This window comes from Pipistrellus kuhlii, unplaced genomic scaffold, assembly GCF_014108245.1.
Source record: "Pipistrellus kuhlii isolate mPipKuh1 unplaced genomic scaffold, mPipKuh1.p scaffold_m20_p_19, whole genome shotgun sequence".
NCBI classification, from domain to species: Eukaryota; Metazoa; Chordata; class Mammalia; order Chiroptera; family Vespertilionidae; genus Pipistrellus; species Pipistrellus kuhlii.
The window spans coordinates 6,766,586-6,779,046 of record NW_023425504.1 but is presented as its reverse complement, the minus strand read 5'-3'; the positions used below and the strand labels follow the sequence as shown (position 1 = coordinate 6,779,046).

The following is a 12,461-nucleotide window of genomic DNA, read 5'->3' as shown; positions in this document are numbered from 1 at the left end:
ATCCAAAACGGGTTTAGTTTTTGCCCATTAAGTATGATGTTGGCTGTTTGTTTGTCATATAAGGCTTTTATTATGTTGAGATATTATCCCTCTATTCCACTTTGCTGAGCGTTTTTGTCAGAAAAGGGTGTTGGATTTTGTTAAATGCCTTTTCTGCATCAATTGATGATTATGTGATTTTTGTCTCTCACTTTGTTTATGTAATGTATCACATTTATTGATTTGCAAATATTGTACCATCCTTGCATCCCTGGGATAAAGCCTACTTGGTCATAGTGTATGATCTTTCTGATGTACTGCTGGATCTGATTTGCTAGAATTTTGTTGAAGGTTTTGGCATCTATGTTCATGAGGGATATTGGCCAGTAATTCTCTTTCATTGTGTTATCTTTATCTGGTTTTGGTATTAGGTTGATGCTGGTTTCATAGAATGAGCTTGGAAGTGTTCCTTCTTCTTGAATTTTTTGTGATAGTCTGAGAAGGATTTGTTTTCATTCTTTGAATGTTTGGTAAAACTCCCTGTGAAGCCAGGGCTTTTGTTTGCCGGAAGCCTTGTGATTACTGTTTCAATTTCAACAGTAGTTTTGGCCCATTCAGGTTTTTTGAATCTTCCTGATTGAGTATTTGAAGCTTGTATTTTTCTCAGAATGTGTCCATTTCATCGAGGTTGTCCAGTGTGTTGGAGTAGAGTTGTTCATAGTATTTTTTAAAATAATCCTTTGTAAATCTGTGTGGTCAGTTTTTACATCACATCTTTCATTTCTGATTTTGTTTATTTGGGCCCACTTTGTTTGTTTGTTGGTAAACCTTGATAGATGTTCATCAATCTTGTTTGTCTTTCAAAGAACCAGCTCTTGGTTTTTGTTGTTGTTTTTTTATTGAATTTTTTTACAGAGAAGAAGGGAGAGGGATAGAGAGAGAAACATCGAGGAGAGAGAAACATCAATCAGCTGCCTCCTGCACATTTCCTACAGAGGATGTGCCCACAACCAAGGTACAAGCCCTTGACCGGAATCATACCTGAGACCCTTGAGTTTACAGGCCAATGCTCTATCCACTGAGCAAAACCGGTTAGGGCAGCTCTTGGTTTTTTTGATCTTATGTATTTTGGGGGGGTCTCTATTTATTTCTGCTCTGATCTTTATTATCTCCTTCCTTCTGATTACTGTGGGATTTTCCTGTTGCTGTTTTTCTAGTTTTTATGTTGCAAGGTTAGATAACTTATTACCATTTTTTCTAGTTTTGTGAAGTAGGCTCATAGAGCTATAAAATTCCCTGTCAGGAATACATTCATTGTGTCCCACAGATTTTGGATTGTTTTGTTTTCATTGTAATTTGTTTCCAGGATGCTTTTAATTTCTTCTTTGGTCTCTTTGGTAACTTAGTCGTTTTTTAATAGCAGCTATTTAGCCTCCAAGTGTTTGATATTTTTTCATTGTTTTTATTGTAGTTGATTTCTAGTTTTATGCCATTATAGTCTAAGAAGATGCTTGTTATGATTTGTATCTTCTTGTATTTGAGAAGAATTTGCCTATGTCCTAATATGTGGTCTATCTTTGAAAATGTTCCAGGTGCACCGGAGAAGAATGTATATTCTGTAGCTCTGGGGTGAAATATTCTAAAATGTCAATTATATTTATATGCTCTAGTGTAGGGGTGTCGAACTCAATCAGAGAAGGGGCCAAAATCTAAAATCCGGCCTAAATCGTGGGCCGAATGGTTTACTGAACAGTCATAAACTGTCATTGTGATGGAAATGCAGTGGAGTGCAGTGATGACAGCGCGGTGCGGGCCACATTGCAAGGCCTGGTGGGACGGATTTGGCCCGCAGGCCTTGTGTTTGACACATGTGCTCTAGTGAGTCATTTAGGATTGCTATTTCCTTGCTGATTTTTTGATTAGTTGATTTATCCAACTAATCATTGGGGTATTAAAGTTCTCTATTATGAATGTATTGCTATTGATATCTCCCTTGATGTCATCCAGAAGTTGTTTTATGTATTATATCTGGGTGTTTCTGTATTGGGTGCATATATGTTTACCAGAGTTATATCTTCTTGTTGAGTTGCTCCCTTTAGTATTATGTAGTGGCCTTCCTTATCTCTTGTTATGCCCTTTTTTGAGGTCTATTTTATCAGATATAAGTATCACAACTCCAGCTTTTTTCTAATTTCCAATTGCCTGAAAAATGTTTTTCCATTCCTTCACTCTCAGTCTGTGTAAATCCTTTGTTTTGAGGTGGGTCTCTTGCAGACAACAAATATATGGGTCATGTTTTCTTATCCATTCACCTATTCTGTGTCTTTTTGGATGTGCATTTATTCCATTTATATTTAATGTTATTATTGGTAAGTACTTGTTTGTTGTCATTTTTTTGTTCTTACTGTTTATGGTTCTTCTTCTCTTTCTGTTTCTTCTGTATACAGCAGTCCCCTTAGCATTTATTGCATTGCTGGCTTGTTGGTAATAAACTCTCTTAGCCCTTTTTTGACTGTGAAGCTCCTGATTCCACCTTTGATTTTGAATGATAGAGTTGCTGGGTATAGTATTCTTGGATTCAGTGCCTTGCTTTGTTTCACTTTGTATATTTCATTCTATTTTCTCTTGTCCTGGTGTGTTTCTGTTGAGTGATCCATTGATATTCTAATAAGAGATCCATTGTAGATAGTTTTCTGTCTCTCTCTAGCAGCCTTTAAGATTCTTAATTTGTCTTTGGTGTTTTCCAATTTAATTATGATGTGTCTTGGTGTTGGTTTTTTATGGTTCATCTTGTTTGGGATTCTATGCGCTTCTTGGAATTGCATAGTTTTTTTTTTTGTTTTTTTGTTTTTTTTTTTCCTTACCAATATCAGGGAGTTTTCATCATTATTTCTTCAAACAGGTTTTCTATATTTTGCTTCTCTTCCTCTCCTTCTTGTATCCCTATTATGCTAATGTTGTTTCATTTTTGTGTTGTCTCACAGTTTCCTAAGGCTCGCCCCTTGCTTTTTAAGTCTTCTTTCTAGTTGCTGCTGTGTTTGTGTGTTTTTTCCTACTTTGTCTTCTAATTGGCTGATGTGGTCCTCAGCCTCTTCTAGTCTACAGTTTAAGCCTTCCATTGTGTTATTTTTTGCAACTATATCGTTCTTCATCTCCTCTGGGTTCCTTTTCATGTTGGTGACATTATCATTCAGCTCCTTATAATTTTCATTGAATTATGTGTATTTGTCATTGAGTTGTGTGTATTTGTCATCCAGCCATTTAAACATCCATATAACCATTACTCTGAATTCTTTCTCTGATATGTTGCTAGCCTCAATTTCATTTAACTCCCTTCTGGTGCTATCTCTTTTTCTTTCCTTTGGGGATTCCCCCCCCCCCCCATGTTTTTTTATTATTATTTTTTTAAATTTTTTTATAATGTTTTAATTGTAGGTCCAATTGATTTGCTACCCAGGTTCTTTGGGGGATGGTGCTACTGGTGTGATCTATCAGGTCCCCTGAGCTTGTTAATCTAGTGTAGCTCCCTACTTGAGCTACTTGGGTTCTCTTGATGTAGGCCTGTAAGCTGGAAAGGTACAACTGTGGTGTCTAGAAGTCAGCAGTCATGGAGGGGTGTGTATAATTTTTGCTGTCTGTGCCCTTGATTGAAGTTGCACATGCCCAGTGGAGTCACCATGGCACCCAGAGACTCTCTGTTGGGGGTGATTGGTCTCAGGAGGCCTGTACTCTGGAAAGGCATGACTGCAGTGTCCAGAGTACTGTACTTGTGGGGTGGTAAGACTCAGCTTTTGCTCCTGTACCTGTGGTGGATAGGCACATGCTCCCAGTGGTGGCTCACAAGGTTACCTGCAGTGCATTTGACTGCAAGGGACCCTGAAGCATTCTGAAAGGCCCTGGCACTGAAGCTGCATAATTGAGGAGTCTATGGGCAGGTATCCAGGATGAGTGAATTCAGAATTTATACTGCCAGGGGGAGTGCATCCCTATTTGTCCAAGATCACTCACAGTGAGGATTCACAGCATCTCCTATAAGAGCCCTGTGGATATATGTGCTCAGGTTGCCTGCCTGTTGGAAATGCGTGTGACTGTAGAAGTGTGTTTGCTGAACCAGAGCTCTGATGCCCTTTGAGAGGCCCTGGCACTGTAGTTATGCAGCTGGGCTGCTTGTGGGAAGTAATACAGGAAGAGGGAATTAAATTTTTCTACTGTGGGCAGCACGTTCAAAACCAGCAGGGGCTCACAGCAGCTCCCCAGAGGACCCTGCAGAATCAAACCCATCAGCGACTCCCAGTGGCTCCCAGGCACTGCCTATAGAGTGGTGTGTCCTGTGCACTGAAAACGCGTGAATGTGGTGTCTGGAATTCTGCCTTTGGGGAAGGGGGAAGAAGCATTTACTGCTGCAGGAAAGTACATGTTTGCATGTGGAAGCCCCAGGGTCCATGGGTCTGTGGCTGGGGTAGCAGGATTTTGGCTGTAGTGTCTGCTGGTTGAGGACAGTGTCAAAGTTCTTTCTGGGTAGTGGTGCTGATGAGTCCCTAGAAAAGGCCACTGTCCCCTTCAAGATATCATGGGCTCCATGTCTGAGCCCTGGGAGTGCCTACAGTGTTAGGAGGCTCTCCTTGTCCAAGAGAACCTGGTCTGACAGCCCCTGCTGTTCCTGTGGGATATAACTGTCCCTTATACACACACACACACACACACACACACACACACACACTACATTTACACACTCTCTTTTCATTCCCTCACTCACTCCATTCCTCCCCTTCACCTCCATCCTGCCAGCCACCATCTTTCTGTCCATAAGTCACCCTATTGAATTTTTTGAGATAGTCTGAGGAGTATAAGTTTTAGTTCTTTCTTGAATGTTTGGTAAAACTCCCCTGCGAAGCCGTCTGGCCCCAAACTTTTGTTTGCTGGAAGCTTTTTGATGACTGCTTCAGTTTCTTCCATAGTTATTGGCCTATTGAAATTTTTGGATTCTTCCTGATTGAGTTTTAGAAGGTTGTGTTTTTCTAAGAATATATCCATTTCCTCCAGGTTGTCCAGTTTGTTAGAATAAAGTTGTGCGTAACATTTTTTAAATAATATTTTGTATTTCTATGGAGTCTGTTGTTATTTCTTTTCTTTCACTTCTGATTTTGTTTATTTGGGTCTTATCCATTTGTTTTTTGGTGAGCCAGGATAGAGGTTCATAAGTATATATATTTTTAATATATTGTATTGATTTTTTACTGAGAGGAAGAGAGAGAGATAGAGAGTTAGAAACATTGATGAGAGAGAATCGTCAATCAGCTGCCTCTTGCACCACCCCTACTAAGGATGTGCCTGCAACCAAGGTACATCCCCTTGACTGGAATTGAACCTGGGACCTTGTAGTCTGCAGACCGACGCTCTATCCACTGAGCCAAACTGGTTTCGGCCATAAATATATATATTTTTTATCCTTTCAAAGAACCAGCTCTTGGATTTATTTATTTATTTATTTATTTATTTATTTATTTTTGTCTCTAAGTCAATTATTTCTGCATTGATCTTTATTATCTCCTTTCTTCTGCTAACTCTGGGCTTTTCTTGTTGCTCTCTTTCTAATTCTTTAAGTTTTTGAGTTAGACATTTTCCTACCATGTATTGTTGTTTATTGTAGGAGGCCTGTAGAGCTATGAACTTCCCTTTCACGGCTGCTTTCACTGTGTCCCATAGATTTTGGATTGTTCTGTTTTCATTGTCTTTCATTTTCAGGTTGTTTTTAGTTTCTTCTTTGATCTATTTGGTAACCTAATTATTGTTTAATAACATGCTATTCTCCAGAAGTTTTTTCTTTTTAATGTATGTGGGAGCTCCTGTATTGAATATATATATATATATATGTATAGTCTCCTCTTGTTGTATTGATTTGTCTCTTGTTATGGTCTTCACTATGAGGTCTATTTTGTCAGAGACAAGTATTGCTACCCCAGCTTTTTCTTCATTTATATTTGCCTGAAAGTTATTTTTTCATGTCTTCACTTTCAGTCTATGTAAGTCCCTTGTTCTAAGGTGGGTCTCATGTAGACAGCATATATATATATATATATATATATATATATATATATATATATATATATATATATATATATAGTCATGTTTTCTTATCCAGTCAGTCACTCAATGTCTTTTGATTAGAGCATTTAATCCATTTAAATTTAATGTTATTGTTATATGTACTTGTTTGTAGCAATTTCTGTCCTTTATGGTCCTTCCTTTCTATTTCTTATTTTTACAGCATTTTCTTTAGTATTTATTACATTGCTGGCTTGGTAGTAATAAACTCCTTTTGCTTTTTTTTTGTTTGTTTGTTTGCAAAGCTCCTGATTTTCCATTAAATTTTGATTGAAAGTCTTGTTGGATAGAGTATTCTAGGTTTCAGTCCTTTGCTTTACATCATTTGTATACTTCATTCCATTCCCTTCTAGCTTTGTATGTTTCTGTTGAGAAATCAGTTGATAATATGATGGGGTATCCTTTGTAGGTAACTCTCTGTCTCTCTCTTGTAGCCTTTAAGATTCTCTTTTTCATTGACATTTGTCATAATAATTATGTCATGTCTTGGTGTGGGTCTTTCAGGATTAATCTTGCTTGGGATTCTCTGTACTTGTGCAACTTTTTTTCTTTCTTATACCAGGGAAGTTTTCTGTCATTATTTCATCAAATATATTTTTCAATCCTTGATGCTCTTTTCATCTGGCACCCCTATTATATGTATGTTACTTCATTTCATGCTGTCCCAAAGCTCCTTTAGCCTCTCCTCCTGCTTTTTAAATTTTTTCTCCAGTTGGTGTTCAGAATGGGCTTGTTTCTCTACCTTAATCTTCTAACTCACTAATTTGATTCTCTACTTCTTCTAGTCTACGGTTGAAACCTTCCATAGTGTTTTTTATTGTAACTATATCATTTTGATTTCTTCCTGATTTTTGCATAGGTTGTTAATTTTCTCATCCAACCAGCTTACAAACTGTATGACCATTACTCTGAATTCTTTTTCTGTCATATTGCATGCTTCAGTTTCATTTAATTCCTTTTTTGGTGATTCCTTTTTTCTTTCCTCTGGGGATTGTTTTGTTGTCTCCCAATTCTGACTATCACCAGAAGGTCCAAATGCTAAGTTAAGGGGGCTTAAGCTGTGCACTGTAGGAGCTTAATGCCACTCAAGTGTCGCTGAAGAGCTCCGACCCTGAGATGTGTGGCTGCCATGGGTCATTTGGAGCCATACACCCTGAGAATCAGAGTCACCAGTGCTCAGTGCAGCCTTGTGCATGCATGTAGAATCAGAGACCCTGCATGTGCCATGTTGAAAAAAAGTCCTTGCAGTCATATGCCAAAAACAGTCTCCTAGCACATACCAGGAGTCAGAGACCCTGTGTGCATGTGCTGAAAATCAGTATGGAAGTCTGTTGCTTGGTGAGGCCTCACACTGTGAGTCAGGGTCCCTGTGTGTGTGTATGTGCTGAGAATTGCAGTCATAGGCTTAGTGTGCATGCACTGAGAATATGGTATTCCATGTGCGCATGATGAGAAACAGAGTCCTCACGTTTGTTCCCTGAGAGTCAAGACACTGGTGCTCAGTGTTGCATCTTGCATGAAGAATCAGGGTCCCTAGTCTACTTGGGGGGCTGGGTTACACAGCCAATCTGTGCCAGTGGGAGGCCCACTCCTGAGCCACAGGAACAGACTCCCTTGTGCGTGCTGTGCCCAGAGTCAAAGTTAAGTCACACCCCATGTCAGCAGGGAGCCTGTTTATATGGAGCGGGTTTGGAAGGTCCTATGCCATCCCAGCTGCAGCAGGCTGGCAGGGAGGGTGATGTGCTCCATGACTCATAGTAATAGGTGTCCAGAATGTCTAGAATCTTGGTGTCCGTAGGTCTACAGGTCTTTGTCCCAAGTGATTGTAGGGTGCTGGCTTATGTCTGAGACCAGATGAGATTGTGGTGAGACTAGGGTCCTAGTTGTAAGCAGTCCTGCTCTTCAAGATGGCATGGTCTCTGTTCTCATGCTGGCCACTCTGGAATGTCCAGGTGTTTGTATGATTTTTAAATACTAAGTGTGACTCTTCTTGCTCAGTGGTAGAGAGAAAGTATGGCATTTCAGAATGCTTTTCTCAGAGCAGAGTGTCATGCCAAGCCTTTTTTTTCCCCATGAAAAGCTATGGGGAAACTCACAAGTGGGAACTGCTGCTGGTTTCAGTTTCTATTAGATTTAGTAGGCATGATGGTGATCTCTAGGGACCCCTAGCAGATGTGGATTTCTACCAGTGGGTCTTGGCTGGACAGGACTGGCTCAAGATCAACTTGGAAAATATGAGCTTATTAATCCCAGGCCTTGGCCTCTTTTCCTGTGTCTTTTACTAGCCTCAGCATCAAGTGCCCTCTTTGGGACCTTTTTCAAGTAGGAAAGTCTGTAATAAACCTCAGTCTAGATGGAGTTTTACAGATTCTTCCTCAAAAATCCATATGCATTTCAGAAGACAAATTTCCTATAGAAAAATCCTGTAACATGAAGCAGCTACAATTTATTCAGCAATTACTATGAACCAGGCAGGTCCTATCCTAAGATTTTTAACATTTTACATCATGATTACAGTTCATCCTCAGTTTCTCTATGAAGCAGATACTATTGTCTTCCCCATTTTATAGGTAGGGAAAAGCAAAACTCATGAAATGTTACTAATGAACAATGTTTCTGGTCAGTGGCAGCTGAGGTATTCAGAGAAGGCTTCCTGAAAGAGGCCTAGTAAATGTCCTTGCTCAGAGTAATATTCAAAAATATTTGTTTAATATGTTTTATAATAAGGTATTTAGACTTTATCCTATAGATTAGGGGTGTCGAACTCAATCAGAGAATTGAGTAGAAATCCACTGGTAGAAATCCACATCTGCTAGGGGTCCCTAGAGATCACCATCATGCCTACTAAATCTAATAGAAACTGAAACCAGCAGCAGTTCCCACTTGTGAGTTTCCCCATAGCTTTTCATGGGAAAAAAAAAGGCTTGGCATGACACTCTGCTCTGAGAAAAGCATTCTGAAATGCCATACTTTCTCTCTACCACTGAGCAAGAAGAGTCACACTTAGTATTTAAAATCTAAAATCTAAAATCTAAAATCCAGCCTAAATCACGGGCCGAATGGTTTACTGAACAGTCATAAACTGTCATTGTGATGGAAACGCAGCTGAGTGCAGTGATGACAGCGCGGTGCGGGCCACATTGCAAGGCCTGGCGGGACGGATTTGGCCCGCGGGCCTTGTGTTTGACACATGTGCTATAGATAACAGAGATTCATTCAAGGCTTTATTTTTCTTTCAGAAATTTACATAAAGTTACATGAAGGCAGGGACTATGTTTATAACCAAGGCATAAAGCACAGCATCTGACAAATAGTAAGTGTTCAATAAATGTTTATTGCACAAATATAAGAAGCAATCACTGCATATGTTTGGATAAACTATGTCAAATAAAATTTCTGTAAACACAAGTACATACAATAAACTCCTGACATACTGTGGTTAAGGCCATTATATATATATATATATATATATATATATATATATATATATATATATATATATATATGCCTGAGCAACTGTCCTACTATTCAACCATCCAATTGGTATCTATGATGCAAAATGACCACCAGGGGGCAGACGCTCAGACCAGTAGCTATGAGGCACACTGACCACCAGGGGGCAGACAATGCAGGAGCTGCCAAGCTACAGTGACTTGGTAGCTGCAGTTTTTGGGTTATGCACCAGAACCAGAAAGAATGGAATGCAATTCAAGGAAATGTCACCTGAAAATTGCCCTCTTGCAATCTAAGACCCCTCAGGGGATATTGGAGAGCCAGTTTAGGCCCGATCGCCACAGGCCAGGTTGAGGGACCCCAGGCCTCTAGTATATACTAATAAAAGAGTAATATGCTAATTAGACCAGGAGACCTTCTGGAGACTTTCTGGACGTCCTTCCAGACAAAACAGGATGTTGGCCAACCTGCAAACTGCCCCCAAATGGCCTTCAGCCTGCAAATGGCCCTCATCCCCTCACCCAGGCTGGCCACCCCCCCCCCCCCAGTGGGGATGCTCACCCGAATGGGGGTGTGGACAACCTGAAAACCACCCCAGCACCTTGACCAGGCTGGCACTGCCCCCAGTGGGGACTCTCACCCTGATGGGGGCATGGCTGGCCTGTAAACAGTCCCATCACCTTGCTCAGGCTGGCCATGCCCCTGAAGAAGACCCCCATCCTGATCCGTGAACCCCTTCAGGGCAGAGCAGCCAGCCCCTACCCATGCACCAGGCCTCTATCTGCACTAATAAAAGGGCAATATGCTAATTAGACTGGGAGACCTTCTAGATGTCCTTCCAGACAAAATGATGGTGGTGGGGCCAAGGCAGTGGCAGTTAGGGACAATCAGGCCAGCAGGGGAGGGCAATTGGGGGCAAGCAGGCTTCTGGGGGAGTCAGTTGGAGTGAGCAGGCTGGCAGGGGGGGCAGTTGGGGGTGATCAGTCCAGCAGGGGTGGGCAGATAGGGGTGATCAGGCTGGATGAGGGGGCAGTTGGGGTTCATCAGGCTGGCAGGCAGAGTGGTTAGGGGTGATCAGGCAGGCAGGCAGGTGAGCCCTTAAGAGCCAGCAGTCCCGGATTGTGAGAGGGATGTCCAACTGCAGGATGGGGCCTAAACCAGCAGTCAGACATCCCCCGAGGGATCCCAGATTGGAGAGGGTGCAGGCTGGGCTGAAGGACACCCCTCCCCCATGAACAAATTTTGTGCATCAGGCCACTCGTAGATATATAATGGTCTTGACAACAACCACTAGATAAAAGAGTTTCACTATAATGATTGTGATTCTTAGGAAAGTGACTTGAGTACACTTAAAATAAAAATAATTATTCATTTCAAGCACTAAAGCATGAGTTCTGATAATCCCACTTAGCTTTATTCCCTCACCTCTTTTATTTTATTACTTAGGGCTTTTAGTGTCATGATCAAGCCTGTGTTTTTAGCAAGCCCTGGCTCACAGTGGATGTAAAGGACTAGTTACAGGAAGACAATTCAAGGATGGGGGACAGTGGAGGAGCAGATTAGTGATTGGGGAGGGGGGTTGCATTGAAGACCTGAATAAAGCTATGGTTTTGAAAATAGAAAGATTGAAAATTAGAAAAAGACTGTGTTTGCATTTACTAATAGTAAAAAAATATTTATAAATGAAGGGATGGATTTTAAGAAGGTTAGGAAACTGTCAGGATGCCTTTGAGATTTTCAGTGGAGTGTGGATAGAAATAGAGAAATCAAAAACCAAGCCCTTTTGGAGGCGGTGCAAAGATTGATAATGATTTTGCATCTGAGCATATAAAATTTCTTGTGCCAGAGGATATCCAAGGAGAAATGTCTAGCAGACATTTAAAAATTATAATCTATTAACAATTCTTTCACTTCTCCCAGTCCCTCATTTTGAGGTTTACTATTCATTTGAAAGAAAGTGGTTCCACAAGTTAGAGAGTGACCAATATTTAGATGCCTTAAAGAAACTATTGCATAGGCTAGTAGTGTTCTAGGAATCAGTATTTTAAGACTAGTTTATTTGGGGGAAGGGGCGGACGTAGAGCTGCTATTGTGGGGCAGGGTTGTAGAAATTGGGCTGCTTCCCCCATTCAGGAAATATTGTGTGCTTGTACCTCTCCTTCTTCTCCAAGGCAGGCTAGTCAGTAGTGATTTCCAAGGATGATAAGGCACTTAAATACTTAAGTACTTGGTAAGTAAGATTCTATATGAGCAATCAGTTGAAGAAGCAAATAAGATTCCGAGGGGAGCATTAATCATCTCTGTATCTAATGGGTCTTCCTTCCCTAAAGCCACATCTCCACGAGTGTGGAATTTTAAATAGGCTTTATTTTTGCAGACATGCAAAAGGATAAGAATTTTTTTAATATAATTTTTTTTCTAGTAACCCTTTTCTACATGAAAATAAACTTTGGACCAAAGGTTGTTTTAAGAAATGCACATGATGAGTTTGCAAATGCTCTTTCTTCCTCTTTCCCCTCTGGTTCTGGTGCAAAGCTCAACCAATTTTCTTCAATTCACAAACATTTGCTAGAGCATCTAGGGAGCTGAGCTAAGCTCAAAGGCTTTAGAAATGTAACCAAAAAAGGCTCTTGCAGTTAAGACACTTCTTCCTGAAAGCATTTGTGTCTGTCGACAACATTTTCCTTGTCAAAATAGACTTAGCCCAGCATTTTATATATTCTAATTGAATAAATTATAAAGCTTGATTTCTTTCTTTAGGATTTGTGATTATTTCACTTTCTTTGATATGAGAACTGAAAACATTTGGCAGATATTAAGAGTTACCTATGTTTCATCTTTGAAGTGCTGCTTATTTCAAAAATTGAGAGGCTGTAATATAGTCATGCCTCTCTGACAAGAAATACACCAGGGAAACTGTTTCC

At 40.4% G+C, this 12,461-nt stretch overlaps 1 long non-coding RNA gene across 1 annotated transcript; it reads left to right on the top strand.

Annotated features, from left to right (window-relative positions):
• Positions 1 to 405: 405 nt before the first annotated feature.
• LOC118722179 lies at positions 406 to 4,936 on the top strand. Its single transcript, XR_004988922.1, has 3 exons — positions 406 to 466; positions 2,853 to 2,855; positions 4,812 to 4,936. It is a non-coding gene; the product is annotated as an uncharacterized LOC118722179 (long non-coding RNA).
• Positions 4,937 to 12,461: the final 7,525 nt, after the last annotated feature.